Source organism: Tyto alba, unplaced genomic scaffold (genome assembly GCF_018691265.1).
Source record: "Tyto alba isolate M040663 unplaced genomic scaffold, T.alba_DEE_v4.0 Super-Scaffold_10, whole genome shotgun sequence".
In the NCBI taxonomy this organism is placed as follows: domain Eukaryota; kingdom Metazoa; phylum Chordata; class Aves; order Strigiformes; family Tytonidae; genus Tyto; species Tyto alba.
The window spans coordinates 27,707,919-27,731,112 of NW_024881262.1; the positions used below are offsets into that span (position 1 = coordinate 27,707,919).

Consider the following 23,194-nt stretch of genomic DNA (forward strand, 5'->3'; position numbering starts at 1 on the left):
AGGACTTCTGTTCTTAAGTATTATAAATGCTTGTGCATATTGCCTGAAAAGATGGGAAAAAAAATCTTGCCTAAAAAATAGCTGTGTTTTAATGTTGGATAGAAATTTGGCTTATTGGGACCTTTTGGAATGAATGCTGTTAAATGAACTTTGCTATGTATAGCAGTGAAGAGACTTTACTGAATTTTATTAACACTGAAGGATTTTTATGCAAAAAGAAAGTACATATATATATATGGCTATAGACATGTCCAGTAAAAATGGACAATTTTATTAAACCATGAGTTTAAGGGAGTGTTAGAATGGTTGCCTGGGGCTTAAGTATGATTTTTCTTTACTCTGTATGGCTAATACAGAATAGCCTAACTGCTAGGACAGAAAAGCCCAGAATAATTTTCCTTGTCCCAGTTAAGTCAAGAACTATTAGAGCAGTGGAAATAAGGTTTCAACAAGAGAGGGGAAAAAAGGGTGAGGGAAGTATCAGCTTTCACTCTTGCTGGTGAGAGGGGAGAGTACACATATGTAGCAGAAGTTAGAATGGAAGAAAGGTGAGTACCAGTGAAACCAGAAAATAGGCTAATGTTGCCAAAGCATGACAATGGATTAGGAATGATTTTCACTCTTATCAATGCTTTAAAAAAAAACAAAACAAAAAAAAAAAAAACAAAACCAAAACAAAACCACAAAACAAAACAAAACAAAAAAACCCCTACAAACTGTCTGAATGTTTGCAGTAAGATGTACAGGTCAAAGGAATTAGTGATTTTCTTTGACCTGAATGTTTGTCAAGAAAGGCTTCTTTTCTGTTATCAGGCCTGATGCTTGAGCCATTACGAGTGATTTTTCTCCAACCTAGTACCACCAAATCACACTACACTGGCTGCAGAGGAGACCTGCCTTGGTCCTATGGCTTTGTATCCCTTGATGCTGGGAGCAGGGAAGGCACAGCAACTAAGAAACTCTAGTAAACACCTTTCACTGTCTTGCTGACACTTAAATATTTGGAGGAGTGACATCAAGTACTTCTCAATGTACCTGTCTCGCTTCCTTTTCCTAAGTAGTATATTTTTTTCCTGCCATGTCTTGAGGTACTTGATTACGATACTGCAATAGAAGTAGAATTTCTGAGCAGCATATTCAAGGACCAGGAGCTTGAAAGGTGAGCTTTTGTGAGAGGTATCTTTAACTTTCTCTTTGCAACAACGGGTAGTGACGTCCTGGGAGTTAGTAAGGAGAATTTCTAGTCTCTTTTTGAAATGCAAGTATAACAAGACAACTGGAAGGAATGGAAGGGTGTAATGTAGAAGGCCAGGTATCAGACAACAGCCCCCCATGCAGCTGCACATGTGAAGGCTGTTTGCTCAGTAGCCACAACTAGTGACCTTTATGTTTTTGGCTGTCAGCATTCTTGTCCAAGCCAACAATCAATAGACAAAATGTTAGAAGAAATGATGGGGCTCTTCACTAAAGGAAAAGATAGTCTGCTCAACTCTTCTTTACAAGGAACTCAGCACTGTCCTTGAGCATTCATCTTCAGGAATGATTTCTGATAGTGGTCTATCTTTATTCTCCCATCAGTGGCGTGTCTGGTATTTGAAGTTATGAATTTGAAAAAACGACTGAATCCTGGTATAACTTCATGGGTAAACAGTAGCAATACCTTCATGGCTAACTCTTGTCTCTCACCAGCGCAGACTGTTGATGTGTCAGAATCTGTGCAAAGAGGGATGAGGATCCCAGCTGCCGTCTTCAGAAACCACCGTGCCTCATCCCATCATTCAGTGATTCCCTCTGACAAATGGGTTTTGAATGTAATAGTCCCGAGCAACTCGTTTGCTTGTTCTGTCCTACCCTTAGCCCGCTGTAGGGATGTTCTGTGTCATGCTCTTACCAGAACAAGAAGATGCACCCATGTATTTAGGCTTGCAGTAGCTATTACAGGGCCTAGGGAACAGACTTGCACTGCCTGTGTTTCTTCATTCTGAACTGGTGATCTGTCTGGAGCAAGAGAAACTCTTCTCACACTTGGGTAAAAATACAGTCCCCTCTCTCGCTCTCCCTGGTTCTACATTTTTCAGCATTAAGGTTAGTTTCTGTGATTCTCGGATTAAAATATGTGTCCTCCTGTGTAGCTGAGATTCATTATCTGTACCAACACATTGCTCTTGAACTACTCAGAGCAGTGGGGCTGTTTCTGTAATGCTTCCCAATGAAGCATGTGGAAAGGAAGAAGTTTGATCAACCTGTTTCTTAACACAGAAGAAGATAGAAGGCAAACCCAAAGGGGAGGCAAAAGTAAGCATCAAGTGTTCTTTCCTTCTCAGCAAGCTTTTCTAATGTGCTGAAGAAAATTGTCCTTCATGTCATCTCAGATGATTATATTCACAAAGGCCAACTAGCCACTAACCATCTACAGTCAAAGTCTTATTTTGTGCCTTTATCTTGATTACCTCTGTTACCTTGGGCGCTTGGCAGAACAAAGCTGTATCATTTTGATTGCTTCATGTTTTCAAGATGTTTTCTGAGAGAAAATGTTTCCTGAGCTTCGTTCAATCTCTCGCCTAGAATTTGGTCTTTCTGGGAATCTTGTGACATCAAGTGTTTGCCTAGAGCAAGAGAATATGTACTGAAGCTGCAATAGCAAAGACCTTGATATCAAAGGCCACCTGATATTGCTCTCCATCTCTAGCTTTAAAGTTTACCAGGTTAGAAATTCAGCTTGTCATCTTCCTATATAATGGCTAGCAGTTCTCCAGCAGATGAACATCACAATTTCTCAGGGATTATTTTGTGTTTATATCCCAGCCAGAAATCTCCTCCTGTGGAAACCTCGGTGTAGTCTTCACAAGACGTACCGAGACATCTTTTGGCCTTCTTTCTGGTTGCTTCTTTATTGGCCTTCCTGGGGACAGTCAGCAAATCCATGTCAGCATGTAGCTTTGACCTTCCAGTTGCAGCCCAGCTTACACAGATACCTGGTAGGAGTAGAAAAAATGTCCCACAATAGAACTTTAATAGTTTGGATTTGTTTTGTTTTATTTTTTTTTTCCAAAATTGCTTTATGTAGATAAATTATTTTTTATATTGGTAAATTAAATTGATAAATAAAAGCTTCAGCTTGTGTGAAGAATTTCTTATGACAAACCTAAATGAACTCCCAAATGCTTTCTGGTTGAAGAAGATTGGGAAAAATGTCTGACAGTCTATATTAATGTGTCAGAACTTCACACACACACAGAGCATTGTTTAAACTGTATTTTCTGTTCATGGTGTGTATTTTGTTAACTACACTCAGAAATACATTTCTAGCAAGCTGGGACTGCATTTTTGGAGTGAACTTTATCAGTGTTGTTAAACTGTTAGAAAAATCTTGACTAGGATCACTGTCCATGTGCAGGTCTGCAATTCACCTCTCGTGTTTTGGTCACGTACCCTTATGTGGTATTTCCTCACCCTTGAACCTGCGACATAAAAGCAAAATGACTGAAAAGGTGATCTGTCCTTTAAGTAACTTTAATAGTTGAGTATAGCTGTTCTAAAATATTTTTTCCCTTTCAGCTTATTTTCTCCAGCCTCAACACAAGCACAGTGGCCCCTTCAAGGCCATGGTAGGTATTGTGGTATATGCAAAGTGCAATAATTTTTGTGTTTGTTTTCTTTGTTTGCTGTTTGGCGCAAGAGAGATTCCCCTGGCCCCCAACTGCTCCCAACAATTAAAGATAGTTATTAGTTCCCAGCAGGAATAAATGTTTTCAGCCAATATTTACAGCCGCTTCTGTCTTGGAAGAATGGAGCTACTGCTGCTATTGTCAGCTGGAGATGTAGGGAGGCTTCCTTTTGGCCCTTCAGTGAGAAATAAAGTATAAAATATAGCTCAGGTGGTGGCTGTTAGCTTCACTGGTTGCCCAAGGAACACTGTAGAAGGTTTTGCATAGCTATGGCTCAAACTACTTCATGTGTCTGTGCTTTCTGAGACAGAGGGTCCTGATCTGGGAAGTAACCATGGTCACCTTGAACCTGGTAAGGAAGGATCCTCCCGATAGTTGAATGTCACAAAGTATGACTAAGGCTGAGACTCCTGGAGGTGTTTTGTGAGTCTGTGCATGGACTGCTTCCTTGGAGTGTTCTCCCTTCTGCAGCCTCTGTATGAGGGCAAGGTCATCAACCAGTGTTTGATAAGAAATGGGACAACTGTTTCACTTACTCAGTACCATTCAGAGCAAGAGAGAGTTTCTTATGAGAAGAAATAGCATGATTGTGTCACAGGAGATTGCAGTTGCAGTAGAATCATATCATAATGTGTCAGTGTAAATATTTAGTGTTTTGTCATATGAGTAGCATGGCATCCCAGCACTTTGGTTGTCATCTGTATCTTTTTAGTACTGGATTTGACTTCTTTCTCCAGAGGCCTGCAAAGGTCATCATTTTGCAAGGAGAAATGACATGTACATGTGACATCAGTCTTTGGGAAGCTGAGAATTCAAAGCAGCCAGCAGTGAAAACTGAGGTCCTGCTTTATCAGTGGTGATACCTTCCTATGTAAGGTGTATATAGAAGACCCGAAGGTGCCCTCTTGGCTTTGCAAGTTGGTTGCCAGCAGCTAATTGTAGTGATGTGGGTGTACTTGCAACATTTAATTGTGTACTTGTAGGTTAATTGAGGCTGTGATGTGGTTCTGTTTCTTCTTCAATTTTTTTTTCACTACCTCAGGAGAGAAGAAGGCTACTTGTTGGCACTGTTTCTGAAACTCATGGTCGCTGTCTAAAATATACTCCAAACCTTGGGGTGAGTGCAAAATGTGAGAATATTAGCGTATGTGTTTTTAAATCTATTCATACTTTTAAAAGGGAAAACCTATGCTCACTGATGACCTACATTTGTTGTGTGGAGGATTTCCAGAGGCTGGACAGATTTCAGTAGGCTCTGTAGCATTGTGTTGTTTGCCACTTCCTAGCGTGCCAGTGTGTTCAGCTGTACGAGGCCCTCGTATCAGGAGCGAGGAAAGCTAAGCAAAGAGCTTTCCTGCTCTTATTACATGCTTGTCCATTCCGTGCTTGGGGATAGATGGCTTGGAATAAGCGACGTGATTCTAATAAAATGCAGTTATGCTGCTGAGGTGAAATCTGGGTTTAACTGAACCTTTGATTTTAGTGAAACCACATTTCTTTTTAGAATTTGAGACCGGGAAGAAGATTAGATATGCTGGTGGAGATGGCAGAGGAGAGAGAGGTAGTTGTATGAATTTCAGCAAGTGGACATAGAAGCAGGAAAAAGAATTAAGTTTGAGATGAGAAAGATAGAAATAGGGAAAAGAAATAGGCTCCTCTGAAGGTAGAAGGGAAAGAAGCAGATAATGGTTATCAGGTGACAGTCTGTGGAAGGTCACAGTCTCTGAATTAATTTTCTTCAGTATTTCCACATGCATTTTCATTCTCTGGTTCTACAGTTTCACAGTTTTCTTAGCAGACAACGTACAGCCTTTAATCAGAGATTTGCAGCACTTGTTGTTTCCTAAGGTGCAGTGCAATAGCTCTTGTTCTCAGGTGATGTTATCCCCAGAACTGTATCAAACCGTCAAAGCTGTGAAATTGAGGTGCCTGCTTCAGAGCTCTGAAGCAGCCCTTGTGCTGCTGCATTGTGCAGTAGGGAAGGGAGAGAGCTGAGCAGGTTGCTGGCTTGTGCATGCTGCATCTGTAGTGCCAGGTGTAAAAATCTCCCTGTTCTTTTTCTCCTATTTTATTTTTATACTTATGTTTTCACTTTGTGTCGTTTAGAAATCAAAGCAGAAGTGTGCAGTTCAGCAGAAGAACTATGCTTACTACGAAAGTGCTGCTTTGCTCAAATTAAACATTTATGGGGCCAGAGACTCCTCACTGCTTCATCTCAAGTCTTTCAGCCTCCTACAGCGTGATGATTTTTTTCTTTGCACTTTAATACAGCTTCTGCAAGAAATACAGTGAAATTATCCTTCATTGGCTTCTCTCCCTTTCAGCCCATCTTTTCCTTTGTGTGTCCAGTTTGTTTTTTCCTTAACCATACCTTATGGGAAGCAGGTGTTGGTATAAATAATATGTAATATTCCCTGTGAGTTGGAAGATTTCACTCCAGTCTGATGGCCAGAGATCTGGCCTCAGTTATTTGTACTTTTTTCTGTTTTCAGCAATCTATAACAAGGTGGTGTAATTGGGTAGGAGCTCCTTATTCCTACAACCCGGTACACAGTGTTGCAGTGTATTACCTACTGATGCTGTAAGCCATGCTACCTGACTTGGGTTTTGTGGAGAGCAGTTAGATACTGTCCAAGGCCTGGATCTTATCTGCAGGGTCCTCTGTGACCTGAAGCCTGGAGTGAAAACTGGGCAGTAGTTCTGTTTCTTGGGCACACTGGGAGTAAAGATAAATTTTATGGAGAAGAGCTTTGATTCTGAGCCTAGTCAGAGACATTTACAGAAGCTAAGGGATGTTGCAAATGCTCAATCTTCCCTGCAAGAGCATAGTCTACTTCTTTGGTTCAACTTCTTTAGCTTAAAACAGTGCTGCATGGGTGCTAAAAGCCCACGCTCCTAAAATAGATCAAGTAGAACAAGCACTTCACTGATGACTCCTCTTCAGGAGAGGAGAGAAGGTAACAATGAACAGCTGACAGGTATTAGTCATATCACCTAATACATCTGAAGACCTCAGACACTATGGGCACAAAGGTGCTGGAAAAACCTAGAGGGAATGAGTCCTCCTAACAAACCAGGCTGGATATTAGAGTTGGACAGGATACAGATAGAGGGAACCTGAGAAAATGAGGGGACTTGCAGCCAAATGAGCTAACCCAAGAAGAGTATGCTTGCAAGAGGCTCAGAAAGTCCTGGCCAGATCCTGAGCCTCCTTTCACCTGGCCAGTTTGCAAAGCCATTCCCTTGTATGTTTGACAAGTCCCTTAGAGCATCACGCCTTGGAGCTCCCATACTTATAACACAGTTTCCTCTGCAGAAGGGCTAGCACAAAGGCCTAATACCTCAGCAACAACTGAATTCTTCCAATTTCACTATCAGCTTGAATGACGTTATTCTAGCTTTTACTATAATAAATGCAGTACAGGCGCTGCTTGATCTTTTCACGTAGTATCTAAATTGCCAGTGTGCACCTTGCAGTCTAATTCGGCTAGCTCAGCATCTCCTCTCTTCTCTAGCTCGCTGGTATCTACACGTTGGCCCTGGCCCAGTTGGCAGTAAGCTCACAGAGGAGAGCCTCTGAGATGCTACTGCCTGCTGATTTGCTGGGAGCGCATTGTGTAAATGAAATATAAAATATGTACAGTCGTTTGTACTTAAGTGGCTTCCAGCAAACTTGACAGCACAGAGCAAGTAGGTCACTGAAGTACCTGTGGAGGCATCGTGGGAGAAGTGCATCGTTTCCAGTTGCTTGCTCTGATTGCATTGTTTGTATAATCATTTGCTCTAAAACCAGTCTGTCCAAAAGGCAGCATGGCTGTGGGCACACTAGAGGGTAGAAAGGCCGTGCAGATTTGGGCTCTTTTGACTTCCCTGCGCAGAGAGGGGGTCATCAGGAATCACAGCGTTGGTCTGAGCTCCCCACAGAATGGCTGTATCTTGATTAATTTTTTAATTTTATTTTATTCTTTTAATCTTCAGCAACAAAGGCTGACTGGACAGTCTTCTTTTTCTCTTCTTTTGTTTCATCTTCTTTTGTTTTCTGGCATTCATTAAGAGAGCTGCTCCACTGGAGATACTCCCATCATTTTAGTCGCTTGTGCTCAGACCTCTATGGAAGCCAAGCACTCTGTGGGCCTCTGAATTACAAGTACCATTTTGGTGGCACCTTGCATCTTTGGGCTTCAGCTATTGCCAATCCCTTAATGAATGTATGAAGTGAGTAAAGCACTTCTGCTGTGAACTCTGCTGACACATAAGGGGTTAAACTAAGCTCTGTTTATTAATGTTGATACTTTAAATTGTGCCAGAATGCTTTGAAAATGTGACAGTGGACAGGGCAGCAGGCAGTAAACACGGTTAAATGACAATACTGTTCAATATTTGCTGTTAATTGAGAGAGACAGCAGCTGCTGGTATGCAGCTTCAGCCAGGATGAATTAGTAATGAGTCTGTAACTCTGTTTTTTTTTTTTTTACTGGTTTAAAGTTGCATCAGCCCTTTACGGTTCAGTAGCATGGATGCAATAGAAATTAAAAAATCATAGCAGGCCCTAAATTGAAGATTTTGTTTTGTTTTCCAGTCAGTTGTCATGGAGCTGTGGTGTCAGTGATAAATTTGGAAACAGTAATAAAATTGCCTTGTATTTAAGGACCAAACGCAAAGATTTCTGGATTAGCTTTGCCATCCTGTGTGGCAGACAGTGTAAATGTAGCAGGCAAAGCAAGCTCCTCCTTTGAAAGAAAGCACTTTTGTTGTTTTCTCACTGGCTTCCAAAGACGTTTTCAGTTAGGGTTTCTTTGAACAGGAGTTTTGATTGAACTTGCTTTGCTGGACTGCGCTGCAGTTTGCGGTGTATGAAATAGTTCTGGCCCTTGTGGGAGGGACCCTCCGCGGCAGGACAGGGAACACTAATGCAACATTTTCCTTGTGCTGTCTTTGCACTTTTGCTATGCAAATGTGTTGAGTTTTAACCTTTGAAAGCTTGCAGATTAGCTCTTATCAGCCAACAGTTAAATTAACAAATCCTTCCACCTTGCTGAGTTGGGGTAGGAACTTCCCAAGGCTTCAAGGCCTGGGTATTGTACAGGATCAGCATTAATCCAGGCAGAGCAACCAAACTGGGGACAAAGTTTGCTCTCTGAAGAAATCGGCCACAGCTGCTACTTTCATGCTGTTTATACAGCCTTCCCTGTAAGCATTTATTTTGCGCGTTTTATTTTGAGCTATAGATGTGATCGTGAGAGTGCAAAAGCGTGTTATAGTGGTTAGCAGCATCTTTAACAGATCTTAAGTTGGGCACAGGAAATGAAATTCTAGCTCTGATGAAAACAATGCTAACAGTCTTATTGATTTCAGTACAGCTTGGCTTTCACCACAAGTAGAAGAATTTAGAAGCAAATAATGTTTTGTTTGTTCAGTTCTTTAAACAGAATCCATCTGCAGGGGTTAGCATTTGAATCCAAATAGAATTCTGCTGGTGTTTTGTTAGGATGAGAAATACTAGATGGAAAAAAATTCCTTGGCTCCATGATGATTATGTTAGAGGAAAAAATACTGATCAGCAGGTAAGTTTTGTAAACCTGTTTCCAGTTTGGATGCTTTCTGTCTTATGTACATTTGTTTGTTGTATTTGTTCTATTTGCTTTAACAGTTTTTACCAAGTGGGTAAGTGCATTTATGGAGTCTTAAGAGCTTAAGTCTGTGATACACCATGCTATCTTCCGTATTGGCTTATAGATGCATAAAATCTTTCAGGTTGAATCTGGAGAGAAGGTGTTAAAAACCAATAGAATGCTATAAAAGGTGGCGGTAAATGGAAGTGCGGGAAGGGCTCAACTCGGCTGGTGGTAAAAGTCCTTTGGCCCCAGAAGTCCCTTCTCGTCTAGGGTACTGACAATTCCTACATTCGTTAGCAGTTATCAAATGATATTTTAAAATATGTCCTTAGAAGGCTGTGCTTTTTCAGTAATAAATTCAGTAATTTATTCCAATGGCATTCTGCCAACTTTGGGCATCTAGTATCTCATGTTTTTTATGAATCCCTCCAATTTTAGGTGCTGTTTTCTTTATATGTGAAATATATTTAAAATGATAATGTAATCAAATATAGTGTTTCCTTTTTTGTGTGTTTTTGATTCTCTCAAGTTTGTATTATTGTTTCATCTGTTGTATCTACTTACAACGTTTGGTTTTTGTAAGCAAGAAAATAAACCTTGGTGTGTTTACATGCACCATTCCTATCTTAAAACAGTTGTAAAAATTGTAATTACTGGCTTTTTAAAAAAAATGATTTAATAGAACCATTTAATTTTCTTGTAAATGAAGGCAACTATTTACATTTTTAATATATTAAAAGTATAAACTCTAAAGTTTGTCTAATAAACCTGGTATGTATATTTAGTCTGGTTTTTATGTTAAGGTATTCCTCCTTACCTCTGTTGAAGGAGTTATTAACTGCTTAATAAACATTACTCTCAGCAGTGTGCTAGTTAGGAATTAAACTATATAGCTATGTGTTATGTCCCCTATTTCTATGAGGTTTTTTGCTAGGTGTTTGATGTGATCTGTAACAAGGTGTGTACGTGTTCATCTGTTTTGGAGTGGTCATGTCTGCACTTCTAAGGAATTTGGATGCCATGTCTCATTCTTGCTTGTGTTGTGTCTCCATCATGCTCCCAGGACATGTCGTGTGGCCATTATACTGGTGCCAGTGAGTTGCTGACTGGCTGTTTATGTAAAACTATTTGGGCACCAGCCCCTACTAGAATAATGCTGGTATTGCTGCCCTGTTGTTTCAACTTGAGGTAGTGTACAACAGAGCTCTGCTGACTGATCTGATTTGCGGATTTTATTTTTTTCTGCAAACTGTTCAGTAAAACGGGAGAAGTTTTCCTTGAGGAGCATTGCCACTTGCTTAAATAATGCAATGGGAAAGCACAGCAAGAGGCTTTGATGCACTGGTAGAATTACCTTCCGCTGCTGATGGTGGAAGGGTCTAAATGGATGAACAGATTTACTGCAGTTGTGTGTCTGTCATTGCCAATATTGATGTATTGCCTCCAGGAAGGTGACTGACCTGGAAATTAGTCTATAAATAAAGGGTTAATGCAGGGCCGGTACAGGGCAGCAATGGTTGCAAACTGGTAATTACTCGTGCAACAATATTGCTATATCATTCTCCTTTCTGTTGCCCAAATATAGCCTCTGAATGTAGCCTAACCTTGACTTCACAAGCTTTCTTTTACCGGGAATGTGAAATTACCTTTCCTGGTTTTGTGGCAAATTCAAGAGGATAAGAAGAGAACTAACACAGTGCTAACATGAAATGACAGAGATGATAAGACTTAGTACTGTTGGTGAACCACCAGCAAATGTGTGCCCGGTTGAGCTACCACTGTTGTGAAGTGGCTTTGCAGGACTTGTTTTTGCTGTTCCTTGGTTAGTAGTTTTAAAGGAATATTCAATAGAAATTATTCAGCTTCTATGATTGTGAACTGTTTTTCTCAAATGCAAGATTTTCATGTTTGTTTCCTGTAACACAGTGTAACTGTTACTCTCTTTAGTTTTATGTATAAATGTAATGGCCAATTCACAGCTGTCCTTTTGAGATTGTTTTTCTGATGTTACCATCAAAAGTGACTGTTTCAAAATATGTGACTGCCAGTAATTAAATGTGGGAGAATAAGAAGAGCAGAAAAAGTTGTGAAGAGTGTGGGGTGAACTGTTCTGTTGGGGGGACACCTAGAAAAGAAACAGCTCCTGCTGATAGTCATTCTGTCTCCTATACAAGAGTGCTGGTGGCACCTTCTTTCTTCCTAAGGATTGTTGTTATAGATCTCATTGTGTTTCCTACATAATTTTTAAAATAATCCTGAAAGTTAATCTTGGGTTAAATTGAAGTATGCAGTTTTGACATGGGAGGGGAATACGTGATGCCTACTCTTACTTCTGCAAAAAATTTGGAATATGCTGAACTTTCCAAACTTTGGGAATGGTCTGGAGACCAGCTGAGTTGCATGTGGTGCATAACATGAGGGAGATGGTACTTATGTTTTTGCAAGGCCACATAGCTTTTCTTGTCTGAAGTCTCTTAATTCTGGCAAGACACTTGTGCTGGTATTACTGAATCCCTTCTTCAGTGTTGTAGTAGCCTTGTTGTGACTGTAATGGCTAAGGATATAAGGAAAACAATGTTTGCAGGTAGAGATAATATCTTTTAAGACCAGTTAATTTAGTGTTTGCATTAAAGGCTAGTATTAGCCAGTTCTGTATTTTCAAGGTGTTGATTATCTTCGATTTTATGAAGAACTGGGCTAAGTCTTTCAGCCTTTTTGATTTTTGGGGGGTGGGAAGAAGATGCAGTAGGCTCAGGATTAGAAGTTTTAGTATTTGTTGTCTCTTCGCTTTCATGTTTCTGATAGCAAGAGGAACAATGGTATTGAGTTGTATATACATAGGAGGACTGTAATAATGTATGCTTTTCCTAAAATTTGCTTAAAATTAAGAAAACTCGGAGTTTAGGTATAAAGTTAAGCACAGAAAAATCATTAATAGATTATCTTGAAGTATGTTATTTTAAAGTCTAATGCAGTCCTGAGTGATGTAATTTTGTAATATGGAAAGCTGTGAGCTCTTTTACTGGAGCTGCTTGCTTAATTTAGATTAAAATTGTATCATAAAAGGATTGCAGAGTGTATGCCTGTGCTAAGAAAGGATGTACTAAATGTGTTGGGGTCTTTTTCTACTCCCAACTTCTTTCTGAAAGTGCACACATAATTTTGGATGTTTTATGCTGCATTTAAGTGTGCCACGTAACATCAGGACGTGCTAATGGGATGTTTCGGCTTGATCTCAGGAGTGTTTATTTTTATACACATTTTTGTTCAATAGGATTTTGAGTTTTCTTGTTCTTCTTTCTAGAGAGAAGAATTCAGTGGTGGACTGTCCTAAATGTTACTCATGGTGCAACTTCAGAGAACAGCTTGATTTATCTGACTTGAAGAAGAGGCACATGTGCAATAAGCCAAGAGGACATGGGCTTTCAGCGCATCTGGAAAAATGATCAGGTATCAGCAGTTGTTGATTTCTAAACTGTAGTAACTGGTCAGAAACTTGAGAAGACATGAAACAATGATGCACTCACTCCTGCAGTTGTCCTTAAATTTTAGGGATGCTTTAATTTGAAGGGTAGGAATGAGGTAAGGTTACCTTCTCGTTTTTTATACGGGAAGGGACAAGTGCCAAAGGAGTGTTTGCACAGACTGAGTTGAAGTTAATCTTATAGTATTTAGATTTTTCAAATATAACTTAAACTCTGAAAGTATTTAAATCTATTAATTCAGGTTTGTTGATTTTGTGAGGGGATAACTTTGATATATTATCTTTCCATTGTCACAAGTACTTTTTCATTATACTTACTCTGATGATTGGCTGGAGAATGCAGATGTCCTCACAGGAATCCAGGCTGTTGTCACCAGAGTAGATACCAGCATAGTTCCAGAAGATGCAGAGAGTTGTGGTTCATTTTGAAATTGAGCATGTTATAGTTTTGATAATGTAAGAACTGTATGTTTTTAACTCTTTGTTTTCAAGCAGCTGTTCATAATTTCTAAAATAATGTCAAATGTCTATAGTGTCAAACTTTAGTATTGGAAGTAATGGCTCTGCATAGGTGCTTGAATTAGCTGGCTCACTTGTTGCTGATTCTGTGTCTAATGTCTGTTGCCATAGGTAGTGCAGAGCTTGTGCATCTCTGGTGTCCTGCCTCTGATATTTCCCTTTGGGAAGTATCAGCCGTGATCAGGGACTTGCTTTAGCAAGCTCACAGTCCGTTTTGTTATAGTCAGAGGGGTTTCATTAAAAAGTAACTTGGCACTTCTTCAGTAGACAGCATTTGTTTGTTTTGTACTTCTGTTCACAGTTGTGCTGCCTGTCTTTGAGAAGACAGAGCCTGCATCATGGAGGAGGTGACTGCTGTCAGGGAACCGCCGAGTTCAGCTCGGGGAGGGAAGCTTTGGGAGGCTGAGCAGGGCAGGAGGAGGAGGAAGGAGTGAGAGATGCAGTAGGCAGTCAGGAGCCTGCAGCTCGTGCAGGGAGACTAAGGTAGCACTGAGCAGCAGACAGTCCTCAGTGGTGATGAGAAACTGCCCAAGGAACCAGACAGCACTGGGCAGAGTCTGCTGCAATTTGGACATTGAGGGCTAAATGGAAACCTGGAAACAAAGCACAGCAGGCAGGGAAGGTTAAATGGAAACCCTATTTCTAGTCTGACTGACCTGGTCTCTCTAAATTTCCCTTACTGAAAGCATTCTAGTTCATATTCTAAGAGGACTTGGCTTTTTTCTTCTGGGAGCTTCAGCCCTGCAAGGCAAAGGTCTCTGTGTTTGGCAAAGAACTCTGACTCAAAAGGAGTCCAGGCTCAGACAGGTTGATCCTGTTGACTAATTACAATTTAATTTTCTGAGGAGTGGCCAGCCATGTAAGGAAATCTTTGGACACAATAGAGAGACCACTTAGGACACAAGGTTTAATACGGTTTTTGGTGTTCAAGTGTACTATTCTTCCCCTTTGTCCTCAGAGTGAGTCTTTATGGTCTGTTGTTACTTCTAAAATGTGATGTAAATGGCAGGAGGTTTCCTTCTTTGTCTCATATTCTCTGATCTTCTAATGCATCCATGTGAGCTTCTGATATTTTTATGTAATGCATATTGCCTTCGATGTTAGGATGATGCTTAGTGTGTTTTAGATGTTGCAATTCCTAAGAATATATAATCTTTTCATTCTGTGTCATATATGCAGTTTTTTAGTTTAACTGCACCTGTTTTATGTATTAAAAATGAAATGATAAAACTTGTATGTTATCAAATGTGCATATATATATGTGAATAATTGAAAAGGAGCTAATTGTATAAAACTTCTGTAATCTTTTGGGAAGTAAGTTTAGAGGGATATTTTCTAAAAGTTTATTGTTTTTTTTATAGATGCTAGATGAAAAATCACTTGTCTCTCTAACTGTAGAATTAAAGTTTTCTTCAGTTGGTGAATGGATATATGCATAATGCAAGAAAACATTTAGTTGCTTCACTCAAGGAGACTGAAGATGGGTTTGTTCTATACATTTTCTTTAAGTTTGCATGTTCTTTGTCATGAGGAGATAATTCATGCAGAGAAAGTTAGAGATACGTAAGTTTCAGGAGGTGCCTGAGACATCTGAGTCGCATTGCAGGAAGATGTGAGATAGAGCTACATTTTGAGATTAATTTCTTAATATAAAAGCTGTCAATTTTTACCCATTCTATGAGGAATAGTGGGTGCTGTAGAGGCAGAGCATCCATATATTTAGACTCTAGCTGTCTCTCGTTATGAGTTATAATTAAGGTGAAGTATTTTACTGAAGAATTAAATTCTCCCTTGATTTGAACCTGATTTCATCTCAATAAAAACAGTTACATGAACTACCCTGTCCTTGCTTCATCAATGACAATTTACCAGTTGCTCTGTCAACATTGCTGCTTCTTATTTATCTTTTTTTTTTCCAGTTAGTAGACAAGGCACTCTGTATTAGAGTGCTGTATGTGTAGTAGTAGTGTAACAGAGGTGCCTTAAGTATAGAAAGTATGGCTCGTAAGAGGGACTGTGACATTTGTAGGTGGCGTGTAATGGGAGAGCAAGTGAACCAGGCAAGCTTCTAATCATGTAATCTGTCATGTTTATTTCCTCCAGTGTATTATATCTTTTGTGAAAAGTATACAAGCACTTTCTATAAACCTTTCCTTATTAATAACGGGGAAATTGGAGTTTGAGAAGGCTCACATCTCTTTGCTGGAAGGGAAGTGCGGTCACCTTTTTTACTATGCATATGGAGGACTATAGGTAATAAAACACTCTTGTGAAAGAGTTGTCCGGGAAGGTCCCAGGGTTAATGCTTCAGATGACAAGGTTTTGGCTCTCATTCTTTCTTAGCCATGACTTGAATTTAGTAACCAGGTGCTTATTTTCCCTGGATGGGTAAATCATGTGCAAGACAAAGCTGATGGTTTGATTGAGTTGGAGTATCAGGACATTGACTAACTTTTATGTGCCCTTTTGGTGAAGGCTGTTTAATTTTTGGTTGTCTCTTAAGGTCAGCTCTATGACTTAATTCAGAAAGCATGTATTTGGTGTGCAGCTCCTGAGAGTGTCCTCATTTTGAGTGCCTTCTACCTCATACTGCATTGTCCAACATTGTGCTTGAACACAAGGACAATGACTGCTGACAAGTTAAATGTTCTCAATCTGAATATTCTGGACCAAAAATCTGTTAATCATGACTGTATCTATTTAAAGTGTTGTCATAACTCTTCATGAAGTGAGTAATTCTGTGTCGTGATATCTCAGACAGATCAAGAGGACTTTTCTAGGGTCTGCATTTAGCAGTGGGGGAACAGAAGTCTCTTGGGAGAGCAGAAAGGAAAAAGCAGTAAGCTCTGAAGCAAAAGCTACTGATAGCATCATGACTGATGCTAGTTTGGGAGGAAGATGCTGAGCAGGTTTTATTTGTCTTGAGAATATTTACATAGGGCTGATCCACTGTTCTTGAAGGAACTTTATCACAGCACTACAGAGAAAACTGTTAGTACTAAATATAGTGCCTTATTCTGGCAGTCTCTGACTTATAAATGCTTGAATTCTGCTCTCTTAATGGGCTTTCGGCAGTTTTTGTAGGTTTTTTTTTTTTTTTGGTAGAAATCTGAATAATATTCCTCAGAGAGGTTTTATAACATTAGCAAGTATAGAAAGATTTAATTTGGCAAGACCTCGTACTGCAAAAGATCAGATTAATTTTTTAGCTTCTGGTCTTGCTGCAAAAGCTTTCAGTATTTCGTTAGCTTCATAGAAGAGGCCTGAAAGGTTCCAGAAGATCATTTTGACCCTGTGCATCAAAACATCATCACTATTGCTGGACAATTCTTGTGAGGTGATTTTTTTTTTTTTTTTTTTTTTTTTCTTTCCTTTACTGCCTAATATAGGAGGCAACATGACTTTTTTAGGCTGGTGCTTCACTGTGTTTACCATTTGTAAAAGTTCTTCTAATGGCCAAAGTAAATTTTTCTTGTTGCAATTTGAGTCCATTACTTTTTGTACTCACCATAGATGTGGGGAATAGCTTTCCTGTTTCTTTGCAGAAACTGTTTCTATATTTAAGAGAAATATATCATATTTCAATCTTATCTCTTCTTTTTACTCTGTTCAGATTGAGCAACCTCAATGAGTTAGCTCACTCATCCCTTGTAGCTCATTTTATTAACTGTCTTTTCTTTTGGTTCTGGAATGCTTTCTCTTTCTTGACAAGCCTGACCCAAAAATGGGCTCTACCAAAGGCTTTATCAAAACTGAGTAGATTGGGAATTTGTCCTCCTGTCAATGAACAGAAGTTGCTTTGTTTGTGACAACTTGATATTTATAATTTGTGCTCAGTCTGTGATCCTGGCTATCCTGAATCCCTATCTACAGAACAGCTGCTCAGCAGTTGTTTCTATATTTATGCAGGTGATTTTTATCCTCTGAACAGAACTTGACCTTGAGAAATTATACTGCATTTTTTAATCACTTCTCCAGTGTCATTAATCCCTCCCTGCAATAGCTTCCCATTTATGCATGCCTTTTTGTGGGAATATGCCTTTTTGTAGGAGTAACGTAAATTACAGGACACTTCTTTCCACATGGCACTAATACTGAGGCTTTGTTGTGAGGTCTCATTTCTTTTGCAGGCTCCTAACCTGGAAGAGGAGAGATGACTATAGCTCAGTTGGCTTTAAAAGTGTCACTTATAACTGCTAATTACACATACTTATTTTTACCTTTTTTTTTTTCCCCCCAGTATTTCTCGCTGCTGGCAATTCTATTAAAGTTAATTATTGTTATGGAAGACTTAATTTTGGCATGTTCTCTGGGAGGAATATTATTTTCTGATTGCTTCCCTGAACAAATAGATCTGGTTTTCTCACATGGCCTCTGCTAAGGCTTTCTGCAAATGATTTCTAGAGGAAAAAACCAGCAAATAAACACGTTTTCATCTCTTTAGTTGTATTACTCTAATCCTGACTATCTGTATTTAGGCTGACTTCCTGTTTGTTCATTCTCCCCTTGACAATTTTACAACCCACTGTCCGATTTCAACCACATGTTAGAGGTGGAGGTTTTAAGATAACGAAATTCCTACAAACAAATGGGCAGCTTGGAAAGAGATAAACCTAAGTGTCCTCACATACCCCTGACCAGGGGAAAGGATGTGGCCTGAATCTGTGTAGTTTCTGGTGGCTGAGAGTTCCCCAAGGTGGAAGACCTTAGCTAGCAGCTTCCCCAGACACAAGGGTGATGTCTATGTGCACCTTCGGCTTCTCATGTCTCCTCTGTGCTTCCTGCCAGCTGGCCATGACAACTGTAAATCTGGGAAGACCGTTGTCCACTTGCTGCTCTAACTGCCTTTTTAGCAGCAAGGAAATGAGGTCTAATGTCTCTTCTATAGAAGTGTTTTCTTTCCTGATGGAGTTCCAGAGCTTTTCCTTATGTCTGAGGAGCTGGGCCATCATCTTTCAGGAAGATAAAAATCTGCAAAGGTAGTCTTTTGAACTTCCCCAGCCTCCTCGGTGCATGTTCTTAACGTTGTAGTGGCCTCTAAAACTACACAGACTTTTATTGTGGTGAGGAGCCTGAAAGGCAGGTCTCCTCTGGAAAGAGTAAGCTTGCTGAGAAAACCACCCAGAAACTCCTTAAAAAAGAATCCCATACCAGCCTCAGGCTTAAACAAGGGAAAACATAATGCATTGTGTCTTGTCATTGGCTTTTAGTGACTTTAGTGTCTTTCATTTTAGTTCCTGGAGTGTTGCTAAAGGCAATACAAGGTTAAAGGGTGTCATCATATAGTCTTATGTCCTCCTACCCAGCCTATCTTGCAGAGCATGCTCAGTCAAAAAAACAAAACTGGGGATTGTATGGCAGATGGTTTTGCTGTTAGAAGCCTCACTTTGGTTACAGAAGTTGGTAACACTTTAATTTGAATACTATACGGTGGTGATAAAGTGACCATGAGTTTGTTTGAATAGTTTTTGGGTAGACACTTCAAGATATGGTAGCTTTCAGAGTATTGCATACCTTGAGTTTGTAGCCATCTGCAGCTCTCTGCTTTCATTTTTAAGCAGACCTAAACGTCTCACCGGGGCTCCCTAACGATGCCGTTTTGTGAGCAGAGGCAGATCTGATGTTTCTGATCTGAGAGGGTCCAAGCCTTGTTCCAGGGTTAGCCCTATTGCCTGTGTAGCGGCAACTTGGTCACCAAAATGTACATTCTAGCTTTATCATACTGTAATTAAGGCAATAGTACCCAATTAAGGCAACCCCTTCATTGATGTGGGGCTCATCTTCCAGCTACAGGCTCTGGGCAGTGTTGGCTCAGCAGCTGCCACAAGAGCAGTGAGGCAGGAACCGGGTCTGAAATCACTGTGGCTGTCCCATCGTAGACAGACTCCCTTTCAAAACAGGGCTTGTAATGAGGGCCCCGACTCAAATTGCAGCTCACCTGTTCTCGTGGCATTGCACATGTCCCACTTCTGGGCTTTTTCTCTGAGTTACTTTTTTTTTTTTTTCCTTTGGTCATGCTTCTCAGCTCCTAGCTCTTGGTGCTGGTCCTGTCAAATTGCAGTCCTGTTGACCTGCCTTTGCAGAGAGAAGTTCTCAAAGTCTCAGATCTGGGGAGATTCTGGTTAAAAACCTGAAGATCTGATGGTTTAAGTACAGGGTTTTTTTTTTTTTTTTTTACTTCCTTCCTGTCACCTACTCCATGGGTGAAGATTAGGGCATTCAGAAGAGGAATGTATGCCTAGAGGGTTAGAGAAGCAGGTCAAAAATTTTACAGATTTTATAACTTGGCAATCGAATGTCCCTCTAACCATCTTATCTATGCAAATATTTACCTAGGCTTTCTCCTGTTAGAGAATCATTTGCTGTTTCACTTCACCTATTTATTCATCTAGGTAGGAAGTTTTCACAGTGGAGTCCCTCTTGTACCTCCAAGTGTGTGCTAAGTAGACATAAGCAACCTTATTGATGTATAAATATGAAATATCCTTTGAGTCACTTTCACCTCTTTTCTGATTTTCTGCCTTTTTAAGTGGAATATACCACGAGAAGTATTACACATTGCTTAGATTTTCTGCTTCCCCATGTGTCTGTTATTGGCCACTGTCAGAGACAGGACACTGGGATGAATGAGCCTTTGGTCCAGTGCAGCAGAACCATCCTTTCCAATCAAAGGTTGTATTAGGATTTTTGCCCAAGATCAGCATCAAGTTACCAAGGCCTATAAATAGCAAATGTATGCTGTTTTTGAATATTGCCATAACGGTGTTATTCTCAGTCTTCTGCAATTTTAGTAGTTTTCTAGCTTATTAGAATTGAAGGTCATAGGATTGGAGAACTTGTTAAATGATTATTTTAAGACTGGGCTCAAATTTATAAGATGTGCCAACTTGAAATGTTATGCCTAGCAGATGCTGTACACCATTCCTATTGGTTACTAATTGGCTTGAAAGTACTTAATTATCTTGTCTTTTTTAAATATGGTGAACAGATATTTTTAAAATACTTCCTGGTTTCCTTTTTGCACCCATTACCATCAGTTTTGCCTGCTATGTCTCCTAGCAGTCCAGTTAGTTACTCATATATCCTTTCAGAAATCCTGCTAGCTGTGAACTTTTCACTAGCACTTGTATGTCCCTTATGAGCTTTGCTTTTTTAGTATCTTATACCCTTGTTGAATTTTGTACAGTTTTGTCTTCTGTTTTCACATTAATACTGAACTAAACTTATCCATAGAATCGTGTTTGGGCATCTGATGCTTCACAGCTTTCCCTGATTTTACCAGTGAATGAGGAGGAGGAAAATAATTTCTCCTTCTAATACTGATCAACCCAGTTACTCATCACTGATGCATCAAAAGAGCTATGTAATGTGTACTATTAAAATATGTAACTGGTTGCAGCCACCCTATTTTTTAATGCTGCTGTTTGGCTACCAACATAATCTTGCAACAGCCATCAATTTTAGGCCAATGATTGTTTTTTCTTTTTCATGATGAGTTAAGGTAGTTATCTTGCATTAAATTCAGGACCTTTGTGTTTGAAAATTTTCACCTGAACTCTTGAGACATAGATGAAATCGAGTGTTGGTATGCCAAATCAAGTCACCATGGAGAAGAAAAATCTTAATTTGTATGTGCAAACTCTTTTCTTCTACTGGAGTCTTACTGGGGTTTTGTTCCCACTTATTTTCCCCGCTGGGTGTTTGTTGTTTTTTTTTTTTTTTTTTTTAAATGTCACTGCAATTAACCCTTGGAAACCTCTGAAAATAATTTTCCATTCTATTTTTATTCTGACTTGTCTCCTTCTATAGCAGTATTTTTCCTTTTCTTCCACTTATTGCACGTGCTACTGTGCTCCCCATTCTAGTTCCTGAATCTATCCCTTTTTGCTTTAGGGTAAGAGAGTAAATTACCATTTTTGTTTCTGTTTTGAAAATGCCAGGGAAGTCTGGAAACTGTTGGTTTTGGACTGTGGTGGTGTCGACTGTAAAGCAGAGTGTTGAGCTCTGAAGGCAGGCAGGGAGTTGGAGCGGGTAACCTAAGTAACCTGATGCAACTGGGGTTTGAAATCGTGACACGAAATGATTCCGTAGAAGAGATGTCTGTCACGATACCTCCACTCCTGCTTCTCCTTGTGTATGCTCAATCTGCCAGCAGTGGCATTATCTGGGTAGAAATCGCTTGCTTTTTTGTGACTTTTGGCTCTTAAAGCATATATATTTCTTCAGAAAAAGTTAACTTGTGCTTTCTTTGATCTTGAAAGTAGGTAATGAGAAATTTGCATTCATTTTAATTTTCTCTGGCCAGCTTTATAAAGCTCAGTTCAAAAACCAAAGTCCAAAATTGAAGTTCAATGTATTGTGGCTGCTGTTGAATTCAGAGCATACTAATACATTCCTATTATTACAACTCTTTGGTGGAGTCAGAGTATCTAATAATATGCTCTGGTACAACTAGGAGGTGAAGATGTGCTGAGAAGCAGACATAGAAGTCCAGTGACTCCCAAACAGTGTCTTTGGCATTACAGAACTGGAGGAGAGCTGGATATATTGCCCTGGATGTCCATGCCTTGCTCCATGTCAGAGATGCATAAAAAAATAAACTACTGTCTTAATACATGCAAAAACCTACCTATCCCCTCATATAAGTACATTTTTAGGAAGCATTGTCTCTATAGGTGTGACTGTATTGACTTCAAGGAAGGCTTTTGCATCTTGCCCTTCTCTTCCCTCCACACAAGCTAGTATCAGTGGTGCTGGCGCACATGCTACCAAGTAGCACGAAATCCTTGGTTTCTAAACCCAGATCCACCTTGTTGCTACATCCAGTCCTGGTTTATTTTGGGATGTTACCCAGTTTCCATAAGGAAAGGTGGGATTCCCTCAGACATTCTTTTTTAAGATGTGTTCCACCAGAATAAGTTTTGGGATATCCTATATTGGCATAATTGCTTCTTACTTCTAGTAAGAGGGGTGGTGAAAATATGGAAATTCTGTCTCTTAACTTGGAGGCTACAAATTATTTATAAGGAGTTTTAGAGACCAAACTGATGAATTCTGGTAAACCCTGAGATGGTGTGATTGCATCACTTGCAGCCAAGGTTTTCCTGCAAACCTTGACCTTAATTCCTGGTTATGCTCACCCCTCCACTCCTTCCCTCATATTTCAAAGATACAAAAATGAGGCAAAACTTGTGCTCTTCTGTCCTGATCTAAGCTAATCATAGCTGCTCTTGTGTGCATTCACAAGGACATTGCCATCTGTTTGGGCATCCAAAGTGACGTCCTGCACCCTTGCATTTAGTATGCAGATTTAAGTATATTCATTAGCATGGAACTGAAAATGAAAATGGCTGGTAGGCTGTGATACATGGATGTTGTGCCCATCGCTTGTTACGTAGCCTCAAGCGTGAAACTGTGCATGCTCCAATTTTTGTTTCTGAATGTTTCTGACGTTGTGAGCTTCTCTGCCTGCTGTTGGGAATGTTTGATGAGAGCTGAATGCGTGATTTTGTTAGCGCTCCTATTTTTATTTTGTTGGTGCTTTTGCATCACTAATCAAATACAAGCCTCCTATTGTTCTCCCTGCAGCTTCCTTCCAGTACATGCTTATATTTAGTTATTTTAATAATAATACTCAGGGTTTGTAGTCCTGAAAGAAGCCAGAGAGATTATAAACTCCTTTTCTGATTACTAAATACATTTGATTCCTATAACAGATGGCAGTTATTTGATACGCTGTTGTTATCCAAGCTGTACAGAGGGGCAGAAACTCGCCGCAGCAATGACTTGAAGGCATTAGAGGATGTCCTCGCCCGCTCCTCTCCGTGGCATGGCAGCACTGATGCCATTTTACCCAACAGCTTCACTTCAGTTACAAACAAATTGTTTTCACTGTCCTCTCCCCCCCG

The 23,194-nt window shown here is 39.8% G+C and overlaps 1 protein-coding gene across 6 annotated transcripts in view; it reads left to right on the forward strand.

Annotated features, from left to right (window-relative positions):
• Positions 1-23,194, forward strand: part of MAP3K13 (mitogen-activated protein kinase kinase kinase 13) — a 79,901-nt gene that overhangs the window by 16,295 nt on the left and 40,412 nt on the right. For 4 of the 6 annotated variants that reach the window (XM_042800810.1, XM_042800818.1, XM_042800801.1 and 1 more), the window contains one exon: positions 12,588-12,733. The gene's annotated coding sequence lies outside the window, so the exon portion shown is untranslated. Of the gene's footprint in view, positions 1-3,591; positions 3,609-12,587; positions 12,866-23,194 lie in introns of those variants that run through there. The other 2 variants (XM_042800839.1, XM_042800830.1) reach the window with 2 other exon arrangements.